This window comes from Carcharodon carcharias, chromosome 20 (genome assembly GCF_017639515.1).
Source record: "Carcharodon carcharias isolate sCarCar2 chromosome 20, sCarCar2.pri, whole genome shotgun sequence".
NCBI lineage: Eukaryota > Metazoa > Chordata > Chondrichthyes > Lamniformes > Lamnidae > Carcharodon > Carcharodon carcharias.
This window is the reverse complement of record NC_054486.1, coordinates 80594417-80621546: the sequence shown is the minus strand read 5'-3', so window position 1 is coordinate 80621546 and position 27130 is coordinate 80594417.

Genomic DNA, 27130 nt, shown 5'->3' with positions numbered 1-27130 from the left:
CCATGGTGGAAATCGCTGACTGGCCTGAAGAAGTTAAGTCTGAAACATTTATTTGTGTTAAGCCTTCAACTCTTTGTGGACCAGGAAGAGCAGGAATGCACCTCCAGGTCCCTCAAAGAGTCCCTGTGCCTCCTCAGCCCAGCCTACCCCCAACCTGGCTGGAATTTGCAGTCCTGGTTTTACCTTGGTCTCACAGGAACCCCCAACACTGGCCATCCCAAAATCTCACTGGAACCCCAGCCTTTCCCTGATAACTCTGGAATCCCCAGGACCTGCTTTCCCCCAATCTCATTTGAGCCCCTGGCCTTCCTTGAAACCCACCACCCTGATCACACTGACACCTCAACTGCCTATAATCACCTCCAAACCGCTCCTGCCAGTGACTAGTGAAGATCTATCCCAAGGCTCCCTGCCACTGAATCCCTGTTCTTGCCTGCTACACAGGTGATGAACCTAGTCAGGCGTTGAGCAGTACCCCCAAGGTCATCAAAAGTGGTATAAATGTTCTCTTTTTCACCTTGGTAGCATCTTTTAAACAGGAGAAAAGTGTGAAATCAGTGAGTCAAAAATAAAGAAGTGATTAATCAATGACTTCTAATTGATGAAACACTTACTGATAGCCAACTGATTGATGAATCAGCTGTTATACCCTTTGCCTGTGGCTTTGGAACAAATCACACTAATTGAAAGAATTTATGCCAGCAAATCTGTGGTGATTTATTCAACACTTGATTGAAACAACCTTCTACATCAGAACAGCAGCTTTACTTGCTGCTATGAGTGATTAAATAAGATTCTCAGTTACTTCAAATAATTGGTAAATTAATCGTTTAGCCTATTTACTGTTGGTTCTCATTCATTTTGCAATGCAGATTTGGGATCAATTATTCTCACAGTACTTTATTATGCACATTTAATCACACAATATAAATTATTCTTGGTCAAATAATCCATTATTACTTATTGCAACCCATTTTATAAAAAGCTGTCCCAGAGGTCTATTTGGGATTCACTTTAGAGCAAAAAGAAGTATCATAAAACTCTAATGACATTGATTTGACATGGTCATTCATAAAAGCTTTGAATGTTGGGAATGAGTACAACTTTAACTAGGGACATTTGTTATATCCTTGTATGCAACTGGAAAAACCAGGCGCCAGAAATCAGAACTTGCAATCAGCTTTGTATCAACCTTTCAATAATACATGACCTTAATCTACAATTCGACATCCTGGGTGTCATTGTAATATTGGACAGATTGCCCAGGTCATAGAATTAATAAATGTGGGCCTATTTTTGCAGAAGAATGGAAATGTTATTAATTGTTGCTATGCAATCTCTACCATCTATCAGATATTAGAGTCCAAATCCCAGCCACATGAGCAATTCAGGTGAATCACATGCTTCAGGAGAATGCACAACTCATCCAAGGCAAAATTCTGCCAAGACATGTATATAATTCTGTCATCGTAGCCAGGATACATTGCAGGAACAAAAGTGAAGGAACAGGATTTGACTCTGATTATTAATCACTCAATGACTATTTCCAATCAATGCCAATCTGTTATCTAGGATGCGTTCCAAAGCACTTATTTACCAGGATGAAATAAGTTATTCCAACCTTCAATAGCTTACTGATGAGGCCATATTTGGATTATTCAGGACAGTTTGCCGTCTTCCACTTTCAAAAGGGCAGTGTTCCATTGGAGAAGGTGAATGGTGGAATAAAAGATGACGCAAGGAAAACTCTAAAATGCAGTTGGCTTCAGCATTTTTTTTATTGTCTGAATAATAACAGTGGATTATTATTTTGGATATCACAATATGGTAGACACAAGTGGGAAATCAGGGCACAAAATTAGCTCCACTTCTATTTCAGGAGTTTCAGGTTCTCGTGAGTTGAGAATATTTTTAGAAATAGCATGAAAGCGGTGAAAAATTAAGCACTAAAAATCCTCGTCATTTAAGTGCTTCAGGTACACCAACTTTGTGTGAATAGTATTAATTAAAGTTGCATCTTATCAGGAGTCATGCACGCTTAGTATTTGATCAAATATAAATTCATACATATTGACTGATATTGGGCAGTGAGGAATCCCTAACCACATTATTATTTTGTTATTGTTAATTAGTTTACCAGTTTTGCATTTAATAAATTCCTGAAAGCACCTCTATTATTGATGACATCTGTCCATTACAGAAGAAAATATATACCCTGAGGAGTAAATCATTTCAATGTTCTTTTAATCTTATTTCTGCTTCTCTTCCTTCTTTCATTATTCTTCTTATAAGGGATGTATGGTATGCATAAGTGGGTAGCACTATTCAATAACATTAATGTGAAGGTGGCAATATTCATCTCTTCAACTTTTGAAATTAACATTGTTCCACATGTTAAATAGGGAGTTCTTTATGATCAATGTACTACTTTGATGGGATCTGAATTATGGAGAGAAGTGCTGTTAGCAAAATAAATCATCTCTACAGAATTGATCTTGTATCAAATATGGCGCACTTAAAAATCTCGCTGAATGTTGAAGTGCCCTGCTTTTAACCACCCATAGCAACCAACAGCCAATACGTTTTCAGCCGAGACTACAGAAAATGAGGACTACTGCAGATAACTGCCAGTGGTATCAATATCAATATTAGTATTAGTATCAATATTAGTTCTGTCGAAGGGTCATGAGGACTCGAAACGTCAACTCTTTTCTTCTCCGCCGATGCTGCCGGACCTGCTGAGTTTTTCCAGGTAATTCTGTTTTTGTATCAATATCAATGTTCACAGTTGTTACTTGACCTACTTCAAAAGTACATTAAGTAAGGAAGATCAAGAAGCCTTTTAGCTGTTCCATGTTAAAAAGGAGTAACTAACGCTTTGGGTCACAGGCAATATATTTGCAAGGAGGAGAAATACATGACAATATGTTTCTTCATTCTTTTTATCATTATTACAATTAAAGATGTTAGTCTTACAAGAAAAGTACAATAAATACGCATTGAGGTGAATGAAGGGAGTTGGCTTAAAGTGTTTACAGAAAAGTAACTTTTTGATCTGTTGGCTAAAAACAACTGAGAGAAGGAAATCAACATAACAATACCTGGGAATTAAGCACCAAAGAAGGTCTTGTGCATCATAGAAATATTTAAAATTGCAGAAGTACATTGCTTTTTAAGTAATAGTCAAACCTTTAAGTTGTCTATTCAGCATTAAAAACAGATAAAATTTACCTACTTTAACAAGCGTGAACATACGTACATATATATGAACATACAGGTGAAAGATGGCAGATCATAAACATGAGTTACCATTGACCAGAAACTTAACAGGACCAGCCACATAAACACTGTGGCTACAAGAGCAGGTCAGAGGCTGGGAATTCTGTAGAGAGAACCCATATCCTAACCCCCAAAACCTGTCCACTATCTTCAAGACATAAGTCAGGAGTGCAATGGAATATTCTTTACTTGACTGGATAAGTGCTGCTCCAAAACACTGAAGAAGCTTGACACCATCCAGGATAAGGCAGCCCATTTGGTTAGCGTCCCATCCACCATCTCAAACATTCGCTCCTTTACCATTGACGCATGATGGCAGTAGTGTGTACCGTATGCAAGCGCTACGAATAGCCATAGAGACTGATAACCTTTTAAAAGAAAGGAATCCTCACGATGCCAGCGGAAAGAAAACTGATAGATGAGATTTCACTTTTTAAAACTTTCAAGTGATCAAACCAATATAATTCAATCATTAATTAACAGGCGATCAATACTTCGGACCAATAGGTAAATTTCACATAAACAGTAAATACAACAAAGATACGCCTCACATAGTTACAAGCACTTGCATCACTACCCACACAAATGTGACATCATGTGCAATCTCACAGTGTTTCCAACTCGGCCTCCGGTATGTAGGATCTCTCATTTCCCACTCAATGGGCTTGGCCCTCAAGTCACTGGCACTTTCACCAGCAGCAGTATTCTATCCAAAGTTTCCAGATAAGGTTAACTCTGACAATGTGCTCACCAAAATCTCTCTCTCTCTCTTTCCCTGTCTCTGTCTCTCTGTCTCTCAGGTCATGACAGTCTTGATGCCATAGCTTTCCAGAGCTCCTTTCCAACTGAGCAATCAAGGCATCCATGGTGTTGTCCTATAATACAAACATTTAGCTCCCTCACATGTTGTCTCACCAAGAGCATATGGAATTGTATTTTCTTTTCACTTCCAAGCAGAAATTGATTTTTTTTAGAGATATTGGCTGGCTTCACTTTGCATGAATGCTTCTGAACTGGAGGTTCTGAGACAGGTTGTAATTTGTTCCTCCAATTAGCTGTCTATTTATCATTTATTTTTTAACCTTCATCCCCATGGCAACATCAGGCCACATGGGCATTTCCCAGAAATTAAAGGACACATTGACAGAATTAACATAGTTTAATTTTTGTCTTAAAGGGACCATCCCAAAAGAAAGTACAGGTTTTACCCAAAGCACATGAGCCATTGTGAAGGATGCATTACAGAAATTTGTAAGGGCTCCTTCAACAGCATCTTCCAAACCTATGACCTCTATTACTTAGAAGGACAAGGGCAGCAATTGCATGGGAAAACCACTACCTGTAAATTCCCCTCCAAGCTACTCACGATCCTGACTTGGAACTATATCGCTATTCTTTCACTGTTGTTGGATCAAAATTCTGGAACTCATTCCTAACAGCACCAAATGGACCGCAACAGTTCAATAAGGTGGCTCACCATTACGTCCTCAATGGCAATTAGGGATGAGAAACAAATCCTGGCCTTGCCAGGAATGCTCACATCTCACAAAAGAACATAAAAAAAATACTGGCCTAAACCTTCCACCCAGTATGCGGGGGTGGGCCCCGCATGCTGATGCGCAAAATGATGCATGCAGTAGTTACATCGAAGCCTGTTCTAATCTTGAGGCCTCGTCCTTAGTTTCAGTATTTTCATAATCTCTAATATATTATTACGGTTCAATTTTTCTACTTGCTTAAGAGTTTTGAATGTTCAAGTAATATCTCCTTCGGCTCTCTCTTCTCTGAAAGCTCGCCAAGCTCTCCATATAACATCAATCACTCTATCTCCAAAGCAGAAAGAACAAGTACATACATTGTACCTGTTTTAGCTAAACAAAATAAGTGATAGCCATTCACTGACTCATTCCTCAGGGCAATGCCTTGACCAATCAGGGTCAAGCTGCCTGGTCTAAATTTCAAACAATGCTTGGCAGGTAACTGTCAGTCACCATAAGTGTTGCATTCTCCATGGCAAACCCACTTGCCAACCAATCAGCACTCTCTTCAGCTATGGTATAAATTGTTGTTTTCCTCCTTATATCGGTATTCTTGCGAGTGTCCTGATGATTGCAAGTCAAAAAGCTTAAACATGTCTCTTTTTTCAGCAATACTCAAGTTCTGCACTACCAAATGACTATCCACATCTTATCACTTTATTCTATGTGACTTACTTCATCAATGTATCAGATTTTGAGGTGAAATGTTCCACTTGGCTTTCTTTCTTACTCTTCTAATTTTTAAACTCTTCTCAAGTGTTGGATGAATACCCCTCCTTTCCTTTAAGACAAACTGACAATGCAGTATCACAGCATCTTTACAGTGCAGAAGGAGGCCATTCAGTCCATGAGTCTGCCCTGGCTCTCTGAAAGAACAGTCCACCGAGTCCCACTCCCCTGCCTTATCCCTGTAATCTTGCACATTCTCTCTTTTCACATAGCAACCCAATTCCCTTTTGAATACCTCAATCAAACCTGCCTCTACCACCCTTTCAGGAAGTTTGTTCCAGGCTCCAACCACCCTAAGGGTGAAAATTATTTTCCTCACATCAGATTTACTCCTTTTGCCAATTATTTTGAATTTGTGCCCTTTAGTTCTTGATGTTTTCTTGAGTGGGAACAGTTTCTCACTATTTACCCTGTCCATACCCCTCAGGATCCATCAAATCTCCTCTCAGCCTTCTCTTCTCCAGGGAAAAGAGTCCCAACCTCTTCAACCTTTCCTTATAGCTACAGTTCTTTATCTCTGGAATCATTCTTATGAATCTCCACTGTAATCTCCCCAGTACCTTCACATCCTTGCTCAAACATGGTGCCCAGAACTGGATGCAGTACTGAAGATAAGGCCTAACTAGTGTTTTATACAAGTTCAACATGACTTCCTTACTCTTGTACTCAGCACCCCTATTAATAAAGCCTAAGATACTATAGGCTTTATTAACTGCTCTCTCAACATGCTCTGCCATCTTCAATGACTTATGCATGTATACACTGAGGTCCCTCTGTTCTTGCACCTCCATTAGAGGCTCTCCCTTTATTTTATATTGTCTCACCATATGTTCCCTGCCAAAATGAATCACCTCACACTTCCCTGCATTGAACTTCATCTGCCACTTGTCTGCCTGATCCACCAACATATCTATATTCTTTTGAAGTTCACCCCCATCAAAATTGACAATATTTCCAATCTTTGTATCATATGCAAATTTTGAAATCATGCCCTGCACACCACAGTCTAGATCATCAATATATATCAGGAAGAGCAAAGATTCCAACACTGACCCCTTGGGAATTCTACTACAAACCTTCCTCCAGACTGAAAAACAACCATTTATCACAACTTTCTGTTTCCAGTCATTCAGCTAATTTCTTATCCAAGGGCCTACTTTCCCTTTTATTCCATGACCCAGAATTTTGCTCACAAGTCTGTTGTGTGACTCTGTATCAAATGCTTTTTGAAAATCCATATACACCGGATCACCAGCGTTTCCCTTATCAACCTTCTCTGTTACCTCCTCAAAAAACTCCAGCAAGTTAATTAAACATGATTTTCTCTTAATGAATCCATGCTGGCTTTCCTGAATTATCCTACACTTGTCCAAGTGACAACTGATTTTTTTCCTGTACTATAATTTCCAGAAGTTTCCTTACCACTGAGGTAAAACTGACCAGTCTGTAGTTGCCAGCTTAATCCTAGCACCCTTTTTTGAACAAGGGTTCACAGTTCTCCGGTCCTCTGGCATCTCTCCTGTGTCTAAGGAAGACTGGAAGATTATCACCAGTGCCTCTACAATTTCCACTCTCACTTCTCTCAGTACCCTTGGTTGGTGGGGAGTGAGGGGGGCGATGGCATAGTGGTATTGTTGCTGGACTAGCAATCCAAAGACCTGGGTTTGAATCCCGCCTTGGCAGATGGTGGAATTTGAATTCAATAAAAAACTGGAATTATAAGTCCAATGATGGCCATGAAACCAATTGTTGTAAAAACCCATCTGGTTCACTAATGCCCCTTAGGGAAATAAATCTGTCATCCCTACAGCAATGGCGTTGGCTCTGAAATGACCCTGCAAGCCACTCAGTTGTAACAAACCGCTACAAGTACACAAAAAAGGAATGAAACCGGATGGACCATCTGGCATCGACCTTGGCACCAGAAACAACAATGGCAATTGCAGCCCTATTGACCCTGCAAAGTCCTCCTTTTGAACATTTGGGGGCTAGTGCTAAAATTGGGTGAGCTGTCTCACAGCAACAAACTGACATAGTCATACTCACAGAATCATACCTTACCGATAATGTCCCAGACTCCACCATCACCATCCCTGGGTATGTTCTGTCCCATCAGCAGGACTGACCCAGCAGAGGTGGTGGCACAGTGGTATACAGTCAGGAGGGAGTTGCCCTGGGAGTCCTCAACATTGACTCCATGAAGTCTCATGGCATCAGGTCAAATATGGGCAAGGAAACCTCCTGCTGATTACCAAATACCGCCCACCCTCAGCTGATAAATCAATGACCTTCAATGCTGGAGGAAGGCAAGGGCACAGAATGTTCTCTGGGTGGGGGACTTCAATTTCCATCACCAAGAGTGGCTCGGTAGCACCACTACTGACCGAGCTGGCTGAATCCTAAATGACATAGCTGCTAGACTGAGTCTGCGGCAGGTGGTGAGGGAACCATCAATAGGGAAAAACATACCTGACTTCATCCTCACCAACCTGCCTGCCGCAGATGCATCTGTCCAAGGCACTATCGGTAGGAATGACCACCGCACAGTCATTGTGGAGACGAAGTCCCACCTTCACATTGAGGATACCCTCCATCGTGTTGCGGCACTACCACCATGCTAAATGGGATGGATTTCGAACAGATCTAGCAACTCAAGACAGTGCATCTATGAGGTGCTGTGGGCCATCAGCAGCAGCAAAATTGTCCTCGAACACAATCTGTAACCTCATGGCCCGGTATATCCCCGACTCTACCATTACCATCAAGCCAGGTGATCAACCCTGGTTCAATGAAGAGTGCAGGAGGGGATGTCAAGAGCAGCACCAGGCATTCCTAAAAATGAGGTGTCAACCTGGTGAAGCTATAAAAAAAAAGGGCTACTTGTGTGCCAAACAGCATTAGCAGGAAGTGATAGACAGAGCTAGGCAATCTCACAACCAACAGATCAGATCTAAGCTCTGCAGTCCTGCCACATCCAGTCATGAGTGGTGGTGGACAATTAAACAACTCACTGGAGGAGGTGGCTCCACAAATATCCCCACCATCAATGGTGGAGGAGCCCAGCACAGCAGCGCAAAAGATAAGGCTGAAGCATTCGCAACAATCTTTAGCCAGAAGTGCTGAGTGGATGATCCATCTCGGCCTCCTCTGGAAGTGCCCAGCATCACAGATGCCAGTCTTCAGCCAATCTGATTCACTCCACGTGATATCAAGAAACAGCTGAAGGCACAGGATACTGCAAAGGCTATGGGACCTGACAACATTCCGGCAATAATACTGAAGACTTGTGCTCCAGAACTTGCCGTGCCCCTAGCCAAGCTGTTCCAGTACAGCTACAACACTGGCATCTACCCGGCTATGTGAAAAATTGCTCAGGTTTGTCCTATACACAAAAAGCAGGACAAATCCAACCCAGCTAATTGCCACCCCCATCATTCTACTCTCCATCATCAGCAAAGAAATGAAAGGGGTCATCAACATTGCTATCAAGCAGCACTTGCTTAGCAATAACCTGCTCACTGATGCCCACTTTGGGTTCCGCCACAGCCTGTCAGCTCCTGACCTCGTTACAGCCTTGGTTCAAACATGGACAAAAGAGCTGAACTCCTGAGGTGAGGAGAGAGTGACTTGCCCTTGATGTCAAGGCAGCATTTGACCAAGTGTGACATCAAGGAACCCTAGAAAAACTGGTGTCAATGTGAATTGGGGGAAAACTCTCCACTGGTTGGACTCATACCTAGCACAAAGGAACATGGTTGTGGTTGTTGGGGTCAGTCATCTCATTGTAGGAGTTCCTCAGGGTAGTGTCCTAGGTCCAACCATCTTCAGCTGCTTCATCAATGACCTTCCTTCCATCGTAAGTTCAGAAGTGGGGATGTGTGCTGATGATTGCACAATGTTCAGCACCATCCATGACTCCACAGATACTGAAGCAGTCCATGTCCAAAAGCAGCAAGACCTGGACAATATCCAGGCTTAGTGGCATGTAACATTTGCACCACACAAGCATCAGGCAATGACCGTCTCCAACAAGAGAGAATCTAACCATTGCCCCTTGATGTTCAATGACATCACCATCACTGAATCCTCCATTATCAACATCCTGGGGGTTACCATTGACCAGAAACTGAACTGGACTAGCTGTATAAACACTGTGGCTACAAGAGCAGATCAGAGGCTAGGAATCACGTGACGAGTAACTACCCCCTGAATCCCCAAAGCCTGTCCACCATCTACAAGGCACAAGTCAGAGAGTATGATGGAATATTCCCCACTTGCCTGTATGAGTGCAGCTCCTACAACACTGAAGAAGCTGCACACTGTCCAGGACAAAGCAGCCCACTTGATTGGCACCACATCCACAAATATTCACTCCCTCCATCACCGATGCGCAGTAGCAGCAGTGTGTACCATCTACAAGATGCACTGCAAGAATTCACCAAGGGTCCTTTGACAACACCTTCCAAACTCATGACCACTACCACCTAAAAGGACAAGGGCTGCAGGTAGATGGGAATACCACCACCTGGAAGTTCTCCTCCAAGTCACTCAGCATCCTGACTTGGAAATATACCACTGTTCCTTCACTGTTGCTGGGTCAAAATGCTGGAACTCCCTTCATAACAGCACTGTTGGTGTGCCTACACCACATGGACTACAGCAGTTCAAGGACACAGCTCACTAACGCCTTCTCAAGGGCAGCTAGGGATGGGCAATAAATGTTGGTCCAGCCAACGAAGCCCACAGCCCATGAATGAAATTAAAAAAAAAACTCATCCAGTCCTGGTACCTTAACTAATTTAAGTAAAGATAGCATTTTCAACATCTTACTCTCGATTGTAGGTTCTTCTAGAATACTAATTACCTCCTCTGTCACCTTTGCTTGGGTGGCATCTTCTTCCTTTGTAAAAACAGATGCAAAGTATTCATTCATCACCTCTGCATTTCTCCAGCCTCCACATCCAAGTCCCTTTTTTAGTCCCTAATTGACCCTGCTCTTTCTTTTACCACTCATTATTTACTTGCTTATAGAAGACCTTGGGATTCCATTTTATATTCATGTCAGCCTCTTTTCATGCTCTCTCCTTGGTTTACTTGTTAGTTTCTTCACTTCCCCTCTGGTCCTTCTATATTCAGCATGATTCCCTATTGTATTTTCTACCTGACATCTGTCGTGCGTGCACTTCTTCCTTTTCATCTTCACCTCTATCTCTCTCATCATCCAGTGCGCTCTGGATTTCTTTGTCCTACTTTTCCCCTTCAAGGGAATATATCTTTACATTGCCTGCAATACTTTATCTTTGAAGGTGGCTCATTGTTCTCATCCCATCGAAGGTGGCTTTCCCTCAATTAAATATCCCAGATCTGGATGTTCCCTGTCCTTTTCCATGATTAACCTAAACCCTAGAGGTTCTTCCACTGATAGTTGATCCATTTGAGCCAACTTATTCCCCAGTACCAAGTCTGTAGTAATTCTTGTTTTATTTAGTGTGTAGTATACCTTTAAAAATATTGCTTGTTAAAGAAGATCAAATGATATCTGGTACCCAATAGGAGAGTAGCACGGGCTACCTCAGTAGTTAGTAATAGATAGAGTTTGAATTGAAAGCACAGATATAGTTGCTGTTGAATACCTTGTAAATAAACTTACAGTTTCCACCCAAGAAATGTCTGTAGATCAACTCTATCAATTGTACCCACTCGGCCACCACTCACAATAAGGTCCAAAAGTGCATGTCCTCTCGTTAGACTAGAAACATACTGCTGCAGAAAATTATCTTAGACACATTCCAGGAACTCTCGCCCTTTTTGTCCCTTTGTATTATTCCTATCCCAGTCTATATTTGGATAATTGAAGTTCTGCATTATGATTACTCAATACTTCTTACACCTCTCCGCAATTTCTTTGCAAATTTTTTTCTCCATATCCCTCCTCTAGTTGGTGGCCTATATTCTCCACCAATCAATGTTATTGCACCTTTTTCATTCCTTACCTTTAGCATTAGAGATTCTGTCCTTGACCCCTCTGGAACATCCTCTCTCTCTAGTACAGTAATACCATCTTTAATCAACATTTCCACTCCCCACCAACCCCTCCCCACTTTTCTTCTTTTCCTGAGTCTCTTAAACAGCTTGTGCCCAAGAATATTTAATGCCCAGTCCTGCCCTTCTTTGAACCAGGTCTCTGTTATAGCAATAATATCATAATTCCATTTGTCAACCTGTGCCTGCAGTTCACCAATCTTACTAGCCACACTCTGTGCATTCGCATGCATGCACATTATCCCTGATTTAAGTTTTCTAACTTTCCCTCTTATTGTGATCCCATCTAATGGCTTACTATTGCCTACTCTAATTTTCAAACTCTCCAAGTATTCTACCTACGTTGACACTAATCTCTGATATATCCTCCTTATCAGTTGATATTTCATTACTTCTCACTGCCAATTTTTCTCCACTCCACTCTGAATTTCCCCCAAGGTTCCCCAGAACCAATCCCAGTGCCTCAGAAATCTAAAGCCCTCCCTCCTACTCCGTTTCTGCAGCTATGTATTGAACTGCTCCATCTTCCTATTCTTATGCTCACGAGGAAGTGGCACTGGGAAGAATCCTGAGATTGCTGCTCTTGAGGTCCTGCTTTTTAATTCCCTTCCTAACTCCCTAAAAGCTGCTGGAGCTCATCCCTTTTCCTACCTTTGTCATTGGTTCCAACGTGGACCACAACCTCTGACTGTTCACCGTCCCCCAAAATAATGTCCTGCAACCACCCTGTGACAATCTTGACCTTGGCACCAGGTAGGCAACATACTATCCTGGAGTCAGGTGTATGGCCACAGAAACGCCTGCCTGCTCCCCTATGGAATCCCCTACTATTATAGCACTCCCACACTTCCTCCTCCCCTCCTGTGTAGCTGAGCCACTTGTGGTGCCATGAACTTGGCTCTTGCTATAGTCCTTTGAGGAACCATCTCATTCACTAGTATCCATAATGGAAAAGCAGTTAGAGAGCAAGATATCCTCAAGGGATTCCTGCACTACCTGCCTATTTCCCTGATATACTCTGGCAGTCACCCATTCCCTCTCTGCCTATGTACTTCTTAGCTGCGGTGTAACCACCTCTCTAAACGTGCTATCTACATAATCTTCAGCCTTGCGGATGCACCACAGTGACTCCAGCCACGGCTCATGCTCTGTAACACAGAGCTCAAGTTTCTGCAGTTGGTAACACTTCCTACAGATGTAGTCATTGAGGGCACTTTGTGCATGCACGATTTCCTACATCCCGCAAAATGCACTTTCCACATGCCCTAGCTGCACTGACATACATTAAACTCTATATAAAGCATTTATTACAGTATTTCTTTACTAATTTATTTTAATTATTTTCCTAATTACAGGGTTGAAAATTCCACGGCCCTTATTTCAACTGTGAAAATCAAGAAACATTATCAACCAGAACTAAGCGATAATTTTCTGATGGCAAAAGTCTCGGCTAATTCTCTACTATATGGATAATTGGGTAGACCTGAAAAGGCAATGAATGCTACCTTGCATTCAATGGTTGCCCCCTGACAGCTGTTAGCTAACAGCAGAAACAGCATTTAATAGCTTCTCCTGTCAGGCAACCACATCTTGCTTCTGAGGGGGACCTTGCTTTTGACTATCCCTTCCATGTTTGTGAGAGATTTTAGTCAATTTGGTAGGCCCGGAATGAGTAAAAGTTCACTGTATATAATATCTTTCACAGTGACAGCAAACCAGCTACAGCTGCCACTTGTCTGCTTTCCACTTGTGCCATTGACTAGTGTGTAAATACTGTGGGCTGGATTTTTTGTGACCGCCGCTTATTCTGCCAGTGGGCCCCAGATTCTGCACAGTAAGGATGTGGCCACCTGAATTTGATCATGTGATGGCAAATTCATGAATATGGATGATGCAGGTTTGCTGCTGGATCATGTGATGGGGGCAGCTCTGACATCATGATCTCCATGTAGGAGAATGTGCCCTATTTAAAGGGGAGAAGTCGCTGTGTAACCACTGCAATTCTGGATGCCATCTTTCTGAGGGATGATTGCTATTGAACTGGCATTGTTGGATCTGTGCATATTGCACCAAAAAACTTTAGTAGGCCAGGAAGGAAGGCCAGAGAAATAGACCAAGTGTTTGCAAGAATTTGAGTACAGATCGGCTGGATTGCAAACTCACTTCCAGGCTCATGGCTTTTGCTGTGCTGATTACCTCTGTAAATTGCGTCTCATAGTAAATCATTAAATTATAGAAGAAATCTCCGCCTTCGTAACAGTTCAGCTGGTGTCATCAAGGCCTTCAGCTGTGCTCAGGGATGTCACAATGTACCCAGCACATCGTCCCTCAATTCAGCGAGAGCATGCTGCGTGACCTCTCCCAGACTGTTCAGGAGTGCAGAAATATCATTTCCAGCTGATGGTTGCAAAAGGATATCATGAATGACCTCAAAGGCTTGGACGGAGGTCGTCGCAGGGGTAAGCAGCCGTGGGCTCCATCTGAGGGACAGGGTCCAGCGCAGAAAAAGGATGAATGACGTCCTCTGCACTGCAAGGGTGAGTTTGAGTGTCATACTGTCAAGAAGTGGATGAAAGGTGGGCGGGAAAAGAAGGGGCACCGAATGTTTAAGAGATATTGAAGTGTAACGTGTTCCTCTCACCAGCTTCTATAGTTGCATAGGCCGTACGTGTTAGCATCACCGGAATCTGCATCTTTCCTCTGTGTCTTACCCAGATTTCCTGAGAGTGTGAGAATTGGAAAGACCGTTGGGCAGCCTGACACCTCATGGAACCATCTGATTAATTGTTAAATTAATTATTGATGAATTAACCAATGCTGAATTATTCTGCTCGTGAACTGGAAATACTATTCCTGTATGGATTATGAAAATTCTCAGGGAAGTTGAGGGCCTGTAAATTGAGCCCATTCCGTGCATACACAGGCCTGAGTGTATAGCTTATAGGGATTTATGAATCCTATTCATACCTCCTGTACTCATCGTTAGTTCATCCAAAGTTTTTCATATATCACTAATCACTATTCTTAAGCTATCTTCATTGCCATTGTCTGTCTTTATAAGCACTAGCAGTTTATTTTAAGGTACACCTTGGATTGCTACAAGTTATACAATCAGCATTGTTCTAACAACAGATTTCTCATTTTCTCTCTGGAATATATACACTGCAGTATTTTATCTGTCTAAGCCACAACTAAAAATGATTAAATACACCAAGCCCTCCCCAACATCAATCCATGGATTAGTGAGTTGAGGAGCTAGCCATCTCATTCTCACCTTATGTGTTGCAGTGAGCATCCTCCAAGATAAATAATGGATAATAAATTGGTCCTTATCATCGGCCCAGAAGGAAAATTAGGGATGGTTGGAGAGGGGATGGGTGGAGAGGGGGTGGAGAGTGAGTGTGGAGAGGGGTGGGGTGGGGGTGGGTGGAGAGGGGGTAGATGGGGGGGTGGAGTGAGGTTGGGTAGAGAGGGGGTGGGTGGATGGAGTGGGGATGGGTAGAGAGGGGGTGGGTGGGTGGGTGGTGGGGATGGTTGGAGAGGGTGTGGGTGGGGTGGAGATGGTTGGAGAGAGGGTGGGTGGGGTGGAGATGGTTGAAGAGGAGGTGGGTGGGGTGGGGAGGGAATGGTTGGAGAGGGGGCTGGGGTGGTGGGAATGGTTGGAGAGAGGGGGTTGGGTGGGGTGGAGAGGGGGTGGTTGGAGAAGGGGGAGTGGGTGGGGTGGGGATGGTTGGAGGGGGGGACTGGGGCAGTGGGAATGGTTGGAGAGAGGGGGTGGGTGGGGATGGTGGGAGAGGGGGTGGGGTGGGGTGGGGATGGTTGGGGGGTGGGGATGTTTGGAGAGGGGATGGGATGGGGATGGTTGGAGAGGGGGGAGTGGGTGCAGTGGGTGGGGATGGTTGGGGTGGGGATGGTTGGGGGGATGGGTGGGGTGGGGATGGTTGGAGGAGATGGGTGGTTTGGGTGGGAATGGTTGGAGAGGAGGTGGGTGGGGTGGGGAGGGGATGGTTGGAGAGGGGGTGGGTGGGGTGGGGATGGTTGGAGGGGAGGTTGGGGTGATGGGGATGGTTGGAGAGAGGGGGTTGGGTGGGGTGGAGAGGGGGTGGTTGGAGACGGGGGAGTGGTGGGGTGTGGATGGTTGTAGAGAGGGTGTGTGGTGTGGGGACAGTTGGGGAGTGGGGATGGTTGGAGAGGGGATGGGATGGGGATGGCTGGAGAGGGGGGAGTGGGTACAGTGGGTGGGGATGGTTGGGGGAAATGGGTGGGGTGGGGATGGTTGGAGAGGGGGTGGATTGGGGGGGATGGTTGGAGAGGGGTTGGTTTGGGTGGGAATGGTTGGAGAGGGGATGGGTGGGGATGGTGGAGACGGGGTGGGTGGGGATGTTTGGATGGGTTGGGATGGGGAGGGTGGGTGTGGTAAAAGCTGTGGGGGAGGCTGCATGGGTGAATAGATTTAACTTTTTTCATACTTCTAAAATACTTACACTTTTAAATACGTTTGAAGCCATCTGTATATAACTCAACATTCACCACATATCCATTCGAAGGTCCATATATTTGAGAATGGGTAGGAAAGGAAAGCTTTTTAACCTGCTTGTTCCGGACTCAGCCTGCTTTCACTCCTGCCTCAGCTTTGCCTAACTGGGTGGCAGACCCGGCTCCAGGTTGGCTAAAAACCCGGCAACTGCAACATTTCGCTGTCCGGCAGCCTGGGGATGGAGGCAGCAACAGTCTCAGGTTCAGTCCACCTCCCATGGGAAAATTCCAGCCCTAATCTCTGTTTTAGGCACCATCTAAGAAACTGGATGCCTTAAGCAGAGCAGGTATCACTCCTGTTTTGCTAAGGTTTTCCAGGGGCGATGTGACCTAGAAAAGTAATTTCAGTTTTTTTTTCTCTAAATTTGAACGGAGCTAGGAGGAACAGGAGTGATTATTTTGGTTTTACAGCATTTCGGAGGAGTGATTCACCTCCTGATCCAACCCCCCTCCCATTTTCCTGCCAGCCCATACCTGAAGACTTACCTGAGGGTTGCTGCTGTTGGGGCAAGTGCCCCAAAAATGATCAATAGGCAATGACCAAACAGCATTGGGAGGCCAGTTGTCCTTCCAGGGACACCTCACACAAATTATTGAAATGATCCAGTTGCATGCAAGCCTTGGGTCTCTGGATGGGACGCATGCCTGACAACAGACCATGGCCCATTCCTACCCCAAAATGTTCTGGGCTCTCCACATCTGTAATCCAAATGTCACCTTACAGGTTGAGTTTGTCTTAAAAGGAAACCTTTCATAAAGCATTTTTATTTAGGTTCTTCATTCTTTTTTCTATTTTTTATTTAGCTTTGCCATTGGCCAATATTTAGTTTTTCTTTAGGAACCAAAATAGTCAAATGTAAGAATCCATTTTATAAATAATTCTGTAGCAATTTCAGCAATGTAGTAGATTCACAATGCCATCGTCAGCATGTTTTCAAGTCATGAATCTGGACTAAGTTTAGAAAGTGGGAGAGATAAAACATATTGAAAGCCCCTCTATATTTTCACCTTCATTACTAGGGCCATATGCTTTAATACCTTTGCACACACCATATCATCTCTGAAATGATAAATATTCTTCGTGTCTTATCTTACAATAGAATAGAATGAGATTAATCTAGTCTGAGATTGCAGTTTCACAGTCATTTTACAGGGCCATTCAGAGATTACTTCCAGGAATGCCATTAATTTCCTGTGCTGATGGGACAGCAAGAAAACCACGACCTCATTAGTTATAATTATTTCATAATTGGAAGTGCTAGAAGGTATCATTATGATGGTGATTCTATGTCGTCTCCTAAAATGAGAGAACAATCTTTGTTAATCCTTTTCTTTTGATCAATTTTCCAATTGGTTTCTTTTAGCTTTCTCAGTGAGGCTTGGAAACTTTCATAAGTGCCATGTGTTTGTAACAGAGATTGAATTTTCAAAATAAATACAAGCAAATCAAAGGAAATATTTGAAATGGAAAAAGGTGTAACTTATCAGTAGCTTGGAAAGGACCCATCATTAACCTGACAGCATTGAGCAATGTTAGGAAGCGATGTGTTTCATTAGCGAATAACTCCTGGCCATTTTCATTTTACTTCTAGCTTGAAGTTAACCATCTGATTAGGTTAGTCTCAAACCTTCCAAATCAGGAGAAGAGGGGGAAAAAAAGTTATAGTGAGGAAATTACGCTTCAGTTATCCAGACAAACCCTTGTTCAGATGCCACTTGGAGTAGTACTTGTTGTTTTGAGCGCTGAATCACAGGATTGATATATTGGTCTTGATATGGTACAGCACAGATTGGCCAGAATGCTAGTGAGATGGCAATGACCTTTGACATAAAGGCAGTATTTAATTGAGGGTGACATAGCAATAGAAAAATTGAAGTTAATTTAAATCACAAGGAAAATACTCCACTGGCTAGAGTCATCCTTGGAATGAAGGAAAATGGCTGTCATCGTTGAAGGCCAATCATCTCAGCCCCTGGAGTTCCTCAGGGTAATGTCCTAGGCCCAACCTTCATCAATGACTTTCCAACCAGTATAGGGTGGAATTTTATGCCCCCTCACCCCACCTGGAGTGGTGTGGCAAGTGGGGTGGGCCCTGACATCAGGTGCCATGGCAATGAAGCCATGCCCATTGCCAATTGCTTTCACTGGCAGGGGAGAGGGGAAGTATACCCACCTTTGGGCCAATGAAGCTCTTATGAGGCCAATTAATGGAGGTGTCAATGGCACTTAGCGAGGGTGCCAGTTGTAACCCGATGGCCTTTTTGCGGGCAGAGGGGCGTTCCTCCTGTTCGGGCACCATATGCCCAACAGAAGCCCCCACACCCCACATGTTCCCTCCCCTGCCCTCCCAAACCCAACTCCAAACATCCCACACCAGTGCCTACCTGTCTGGCTCCAGTAAAACCATGGACCTACCTGGGTCTGTATCTCCATGGCTCCTCAGATTAGGGACTGACTGCAGGCCCAGCAGTGACCACTGCTCCAGTGGTGCTGGCAGGACTATAGAACTGCTAACCATCTAATCAGTCAGCATCTCGCAGAAGCAGGGCCCCATCTCATATTGGTGCAGAAGTCTATCTGTGAGCCAATTCCCTGCCTGATGGCCACTAAAACATCCTGAGAAGACCCAGCCAAGAGGAGGTGGGTTTTACTTTGATGTCCAATTTTGGCTAAGGTCAGAAATGGGGATGTTCACTGATGATTGCACAATGCTCAGTACCATTCACAACCCCTCTGATAATGAAGTAATCTGAGTCCATTTGCGAGAAGAGCTGGGCAATACCCAGGCTTGGGCTTATAAGTGGCAAGCAACATTTGTGCCAGGCAATGACCACTTCCAACAAGAGAGAATATAACCATCTCCCCTTGACATTCAATGGTATTACCTTCACTGAAACACCATCATCAACATCCTGGGGTTACCATTGACCAGAAACTTAACTGGGCCAGCCATATAAATACTGTGGCTACAAGAGCAGGTCAGAGCCTTGGAATTCTGCAGCGAGTATCATCCCTCTTGCTTCCCACCTTTCCACCATCTACGAGGCACAAGTCAGGAAGATAATGACATAGCCTTCACTTGTCAGGTCAGTACAGTTCCAACAACACTCAAGAAGCATGACACCATCCAGGGCAAAGCATCATACCTGATTGGCACCCCTTCCATCAAATTAAACATTCACTCCCTCCGCTGGCTCACCATGGTAGCAGCACAATATCTGTCGTCAGGAAATTGCCAGAGTCTATAATTAAAGACAGGGTGACCGAACAAGTTGAAATCTGTCGGCTGATTAGAGAGGAGGCAGCATAGATGGATAAAGGTTAGGTCATGCCTGATGAATCTGATTGAATTTTTTTGAATACATGACTAAAATATTGGATAGCGGAATGTTGATGGATGTTATTTATGTGAATTTCCAGAAGGCATTTGATAAAGACCCCATATGAGACTGTTAGCTGAAATGGAAATTCCTGCAATTGAAGGCAAGTTATTGACCTGGTTAGGAACTTGGCTCTGTAGGTCACGGACCTGAAAAGTTTAATTGTTTCTGATGCTGCCAGATCTGCTGAGTGTTTCCAACATTTTCTGTTTTTATTTCAGATCGCGAGCATCCATAGTATTTTGCTCCTTTGTTGTTGTTGGAAATTAGCTAAGCAACAGGAGACATGGGATAATGGGCAGATGCTCTAATTGGCAGCATATGATTCATGGTCTTCTGCAAGGAAGCTGTGTTGGAGCCTCAACTATTCCCTGTATTCGGTAATGACTTAGATGATGGGATATAAAGCCACATATTGAAATTTTCAGTATTGCAAGTAACGTAAAGGGAAATATATCTTTGCAAAAGATATTGATAAATTAAGTGAATAGACAAAACTGTGGCAAATGAATTTCAATGTAGTCAAATGTGAGGTCAACCAGTTTTGATCTAAAATGAATAAAACAGGGTGCTTTCTAAACAATAAAAAGCTGCAAACCATGAAGATCCAAAGAGATTTGAGTGTCCAAGAACTTGATCATTAAAATGTCATGAACAGGTGCAGAGAATAATCAAAAAGGCCAATAGACTTCTTGCTTTTATATCAGAGGAATAAAATACTCGGGGTAGAAGTTATAAGTCAACTATAGAAAGCCCTGGCTCGACCACGCCTGGAGCAGTGCAAGTAGCTCGGGCACCATATCTTGAGAAGGATATATTGACCTTGGAAGGAGTGCAGTGTAGATTTACTAGAATGATACTTGGACTTCAAGGGTTAAACTATAAGGCGGCAATAAACAAACAAGGTTATATTACCTGGAATTTAGAAGGTTAAGGGGCATTTTGATAAATGTATTCAAGATATTAGGGAGAACTAAATGTATTCAAGATATTAGGAAGAACAGATAAGGTAGTTTGGGAGAAATGATATCTGCTGGTGTGGTAGTCTAGGTAGTTTAAAAATTAGAGTCAAGCCTTTAAGTAATGAAATTTGGAAATAGTACTACACGCAAAAGACAATAGAAGGTTGGAACTCTTCTTCTGCAACTGGCAACTGATGCTAGGTCAATTTTTAATTTTAAAATTGGGATTGATAGATTTTTGCTAACCAAAGGTATTAGGGGACATGGAGCAAAAGAGGGTATATAGAGTTAGATCGCAGATCAACCATTATTTCATTGAATGGTGGAACATGCTCGAGGGATTAAATGGTCTATTCCTGTTCCGCAGTCTTATGATCTAATTGAGCTGTTAAAAAGTATAAAGGGGTTCAATAAGGTAGATTCAGAAGAACTATTATTTCCTCTGATGGGGGAATACAATCCAAGTGGGCAAAATTTTAAAATTTGAGTTAGGCTATTTTGGAGTGAAATTAGGATGCACTTTTTCCACACAAAGGGTAGCAGAAATCTAAAAGTCAATATCCCTAAAGGCTGTGGACAATGCATCAACTGAAATTTTCAAGACTATGATTGATTTTTATTAGTTAAGAGAATCAAGAGATATAAGAGGCAGGTATGTGGAGTAGAGGTTCAGATCAGTCACAATCTAATTGAATGGCAGGACTGGGTCGAGGGGCTGAATGGCTTACTTCTGTTTTCTATGTTCCTATGATGGCGCTGTCTCCCCTGATGGAAATGATGCTCCATATTAATAGTATCTCCAAGACCTATTACTTTGTTAGTTCTTTTCAGTGCTTCCCAAGTGAATTATTCTTCATTTGATTGTTGGCAAAGTTCTCCTCATCCCACCCATTGCCATCATAAAATAGCTTGTCTAGTTTCCATGGAGACTGATCTGAGAAAGATGTAGCAGAACAGTGGAAAATTAAATTGAGCTCTGCCAGCATCGTTAGTAGTGCGCACCATGTTTAACTTTTGTCCTCTCCATGATCCTAATAACTGCAAGATTTAATGACAAAGTTTTAACAATATAAAACATGATTATAAACATGTAACTGCTTTGAGAAAATATTTCATCTTTGATCAACAAGGTTCACGAGGTTCCTGGGATGAAGGGGTTGTCTTAGGAAGAAAAGTTGAACAGGTTGGGCCTATACTCATTGGAGTTTAGAAGAATGAGAGGTGGCCTTATTGAAACATGTTAGGTTCAGGGGGGCTTGACAGGGTAGATGCTGAGAGGGTGTTTCTCCACGTGGGGGAATCTAGAATGAGGGGGCACAGTTTCAGAATAAAAGATCTCCCATTTAAGATGGAAATGAGGAGGGATTTCCTTTCTCAGAGGGTGGTGAATCTTTGGAATTCTCTACCTCAGAGAACAGAGCGGAGTCTGGGTCATTGAATATATTCGAAGCTGAGTTAGACAAACTTTTGGTCTACAAGGGAGTCAAGGGTTATGGGGGATGGGCAGGAAAGTGGAGTTGAGACCATGATCAGATCAGTCATGATTTTATTGAATGTTGGCGCAGGCTTGAGGGGATGAATGGCCTGCTCCTGCTCCTATTTCTTATGTTTCTTGCTTTTATATTGTGTTTTTAATGTAGTAAATCATCATAAGGTACTTCATAATAATGTAATCAAACAAAAAAATAGACACTGAGCCACAAAATGACATTAGGAATGTTGATGTTAGGAAAGCTTGGTCAAAGGTGATAGGTTTTAAGGAGCATCTTAAAGAAGAGGTGGAGAGGCAAAGTGGTTTAAGAAGGGAATCCCAGGGGTAGAATTTTGCCCTCGGATGGTGTGTGGGCCCCAACGTCTCGGCGGTGGGCAGACAGCCGACCCCCACCACCGAAACGGAGCCCGCTACCATTTTGAGTGGGCGGGCCAATTAAGACCCCCCCCAGCAGCCTGCCCGACAGGAAGCACAATGCACTTCCTGTGCGGGGGGGTGGAGGGAATCCCCAACTGTCAAAGTGCGCTCTTTCACACATGCGCGCGAGAGAGCCCACTGCTCCCTGAGGCAAAGTCCTGTCTCAGGGAGATTAGTGACAGGTAAGTAAAGTGTAAAAATAGATAAATATTGAAGTTATTAACATGTCTCCCTCATGTGACAATGTCACACAAGATGGGACATGTTAATAATAAACACATAAAATTTATTAAATGTTTAAAAAACAGACATGAAACTTCATCCCGCTGGGGCTCCTGGCCTGCCCGCCAGCCTTAAGCTTGGACAGGCAGGTCTTTAATTATCTTAATGAGCCTGTCAATGGCTTCAATTGGCCATTGACAGGTCGGCGGTCAGACAGCTGATTTCGCTGTCCGCCCGCCTTCCTAAACATTTGACATCATCCCGCGTCATTTTCCCCTCGGCAACTGGGCCCCATCTCCAAATCACTGAGGGGAAAATCCTGCCCCAGAACTTAGGGTCTAGACATCCGAAGACGGCTACCAATTGTGAAACACGGGAAGTCAAGAGGCCAGAATTGGAGGGATTTAGAGTTCCTGGAGCATTGTAGGGCTGGAATAGGTCACATAGATAAGGAGATTAGTTCTTCTCCAGTGAGTAACCTGTTACATTATTAAATAATTTAGAAATTGCTGCCTGTTTACAACTACACTGACAGGTAAACATGGCATCATTCCCCACTGGAATATCTACTCAGAGTAGACTGAATGGAAGAGATCTTTCCTTTAATCATATCTTAATTTTTATTCTCCTGTTCATTAAGAAATATTTGACAAATGTTAGAAAATAAAAATTGTCAATGTTGTATTCTCATCACGAACATAATTGCTAACATTAATAAATGATAAGCTTGTAATTTGCAATAGAGTTTCTTGTTTCCTTATTGTTCCTTGATATTTCAAAGCATTAGAGTTTGAGATGAAGTTCAAATATAAAAAGGACCCTCAATCACAGTATCACAGTATCTTTACAGAAGGAGGCCATTTAGCTCATCAAGTTTGCAATGGCTCTCTGAAAGCATTTCACCTAGCCCCACTCCTCTGCCTTATCCCAGTAACTTTGCATATTCTTTCTTTTCACATAGCAATCCAATTCCTTTTTGAATACCTCGGTTGAACCTGCCTCCACAACCCTTTCATGAAGTTTGTTTCGGACTCCAACCACCATCTAGGTGAAAAAATATTTCCTCACATCACGCTTACTCCTTTTGTCAATTGTTTTGAATCTGTGCCATCTAGTTCTTGATGTTCTCTTGAACAGGAACAGTTAATCACTATTTATCCTGTCCATACCCCTCAGGACCTTGAATACCTCTATCAAGTCTCCTCTCAGCCGCCTTTTCTCCACAGAAAAGAATCCCAACCTCTTCAATATATCCTGTAGCTACAGTTCTTCATCCCTGGAATCATTCTTATGAATCTTCATTGTACTCTCCCTAATGCCTTGACATCCTTCCTCAAGCATGGTGCCCAGAACCAGATGCAGTACTCCAGATGAGGCCTAACTAGTGCCTAATGCAAGTTCAACATGACCTCCTTATTCTTGTACTCAATGGCCCTATTAATAAAGCCTAATTAATAAAGGCTTTATTAACTGCCCTCTCAACATGCCCTGCCACCTTCAATGGCCTATGTATATATATACCAAGGTCCCTCTGTTCTTGCCCCTCCTTTAGAGGTTCTCCCTTTATTTTCTACTGTCTTACCATATTTTTCCTGCCAGGACAAATCATCTCACACTTCTCTGTATTGAACTTCATTTGCCACTTGGCTGTCCAATCCACCAACATGTCTATTTCCTTTTGAAGTTCAAGACTATAACCATCACAGTTGATGACATTTCCAAACTTTGTATCATCTGCAAATTTTGAAATTTTACCCTACACGCCACAGCCTAGGTCATTAATAGATATCAGGAAAAGCAAGGGTCCCAACACTGATGCTTATGAACTTCATGTGATACTAAAATAAGGATATATATTCAGAGTGCTTTGATTGCTTGCAAATATACTGCAAATGACATTTCCATTCAACTTAAATGACCATGCTGTCTGTTGTAGTATTGGGCAGTTTGGCTCTTGTGCGACTGTATAGGTAGATGTCTTTGATAAAGACTAATGGAATCAACTGTTCTAACTCTAAGTTTAAGGCCTGGATTTTTTTGGGCAATGATGAATAGCCATCCATTACATTTTCCCAAAGACTTTCTGTTGTTATTTGTAATGGAACCTGTGGTGAGTTGGAACGTTTTTCAGCACACAGCCCTCTACAGGAGTTCTAGGCCCTGTTTGAACAGGGCAAGCAACTATGTATTTTCTTAACCAATCAGATCGAAAAATTCTTAATGACTCATGCAGAGTCTAAACTAAACAACTTAAATTAGAACATTTAATGCAATATAAAATAATCTACAGAAAGTAAAACATAGAGCAGAATGTTAACATTATAATTATCAAGGATGGAGGTGGGAGCAGGTGTGGGTGTGCTTGCCAGGTTAAATGACAGAAAAATGAAGGTGTGCCAAAAAGCTGACATGATCCCACCCACCTCTGGATTTAATGGAGTGTGTTCCCAATTGCCTAGGAGCTTCCCAATCACCTGTCAAATCTGTTATTTAACTATTTAGACAAATTAGTAATTGTAGCTTTAACTCAAAACTCTGGCTTTAACAGCCAGTGTACAGTTTTCAGGAACAAAAACAAAAATAGCTGGAAAACCTCAGCAGGTCTGACAGCATCTATGGATAGGAAGACAGAGCTAACGTTTCAAGTCCGTATGACTCTTTATCAGAACTGAAGAGAAATAGAAATGAAGTGAAATATAAGCTGTTAGAGGGGGGGTGGGACAGGTGGAGCTGGATAGAGGGCCAGTGATAGGTGGAGGCAAAGGACAGATTGCCAAAGATGTCATAGACAAAAGGACAAAGGGGTGTCGACGGTGGTGATATTAGCTAAAGGATTTGCTAACGGTGACATTAAGGTTAGAAAGCAGGTGAGCAAGTGACAGATGGCCCTAGTGGGGGTGGGGTGGGGGGAAGGGATCGAAATGGGCTAAAAGGTGGAGATAAGACAAAGGATAGAAATAAATTTAAAAATAATAATAGAAATAGGTGGGAAAAGAAAAATATATTTTAAAAATATAATAATTATTAGAAAAAAGGGGATCAGAAAGGGGTTGGGGATGGAGGAGAGAGTTCATGATCTGAAGTTGTCGAACTCGATGTTAAGTCCGGAAGGCTGTAAAGTGCCTAATCGGAAGATGAGGTGCTGTTCCTCCAGTTTGCGTTGAGCTTCACTGGAACATTGCAGCAGACCAAGGATGGACATGTGGGCATGGGAACAGGGTGGTGTGTTGAAATGGCAAGCGACAGGGAGGTCTGGGTCATGCTTGTGGACAGACTGAAGCAGTCACCCAGTCTGCGTTTGGTCTCTCCAATGTAGAGGAGACCGCATTGGGAGCAGCAAATGCAGTAGACTAAATTGAGGGAAGTGCAAGTGAAGTGCTGCTTCACTTGAAAGGAGTGTTTGAGCCCTTGGACGGTGAGGAGGGGGGAAGTAATGGGGCAGTTGTAGCACCTTCTACGGTTGCATGGAAGGTGCTGTGGGAGGGGGTTGAGCTGTAGGGGGTGATGGAGGAGTGGACCAGGGTGCCACGGAGGGAATGGTCCCTACGGACTGCCGACAAGGTGGGGTGAAGGGAAAATGTGTTTGGTGGTGGCATCATGCTGGAGTTGGCAGAAATGGTGGAGGATGATCCTTTGAATGCGGAGGCTCGTGGGGTGATAAATGAAGATAATGGGGACCCTGTCATGGTTCTGGGAGGGAGAGGAAGATGTGAGGGCTTTCTACCCTTAATGCCACCGTTAGCACATCCTTTAGCTAATATCACTACTGTCAACACCCCTTTGTCCTTTTGTCTATGACATCTTTGGCAATCTCTCCTTTGCCTCTACCTATCACTGGCCCTCTATCCAGCTCTACCTGTCCTACCCCCCTTAAACAGCTTATATTTCACCTCATTTCTATTTCTCTTCAGTTCTGATGAAAAGTCATATGTACTCAAAATGTTAACTGTATTCCTCCCCATCGGTTCTGTCAGACCTGCTGAGTTTTTCCAGCTATTTTTGTTTTTGTTTCAGATTTCCAGCATCCACAGTATTTTGCTTTTATCTTACAGTTTTCAGGAGCTGTGTGGAATTCACCAGGGTCAAAAAGTCTGGAGCACAGCGAGAAATCAGTGAGCTATGAAATTGACAGTCTAGAAAACCTCTAAACAGTGGGAAAGGGTTGTGCTCACAGGACTATCGTGCCGGGAATGTGTTTTCACTGCTTCACAGGTGATTTTCAACATTTTGGAAGTCATTTTGCCCACATTGGAGTTTTAATCACCTTGATCTGATCTTCCCTGCTGTCAGGTCTTCACTGCACAGGAGTAACATATGCAGCTACAGCATGGAACTCGAATAAGGAACAAGAGGAGCAGCAACAACAACAGCAGCACCTAAAGCCACACCAAGACTAACAGCACCATCTGCAGCAGAAACAGCAATGACAATCAAGTGAGGATTTTTTCCAACTTGTAGGAAGTGGCAGACTGAATGTGCAGGCCATTAGTCAGAGCTAACGTGCAACTGGTTTCCCATCGCACCTGATTCTC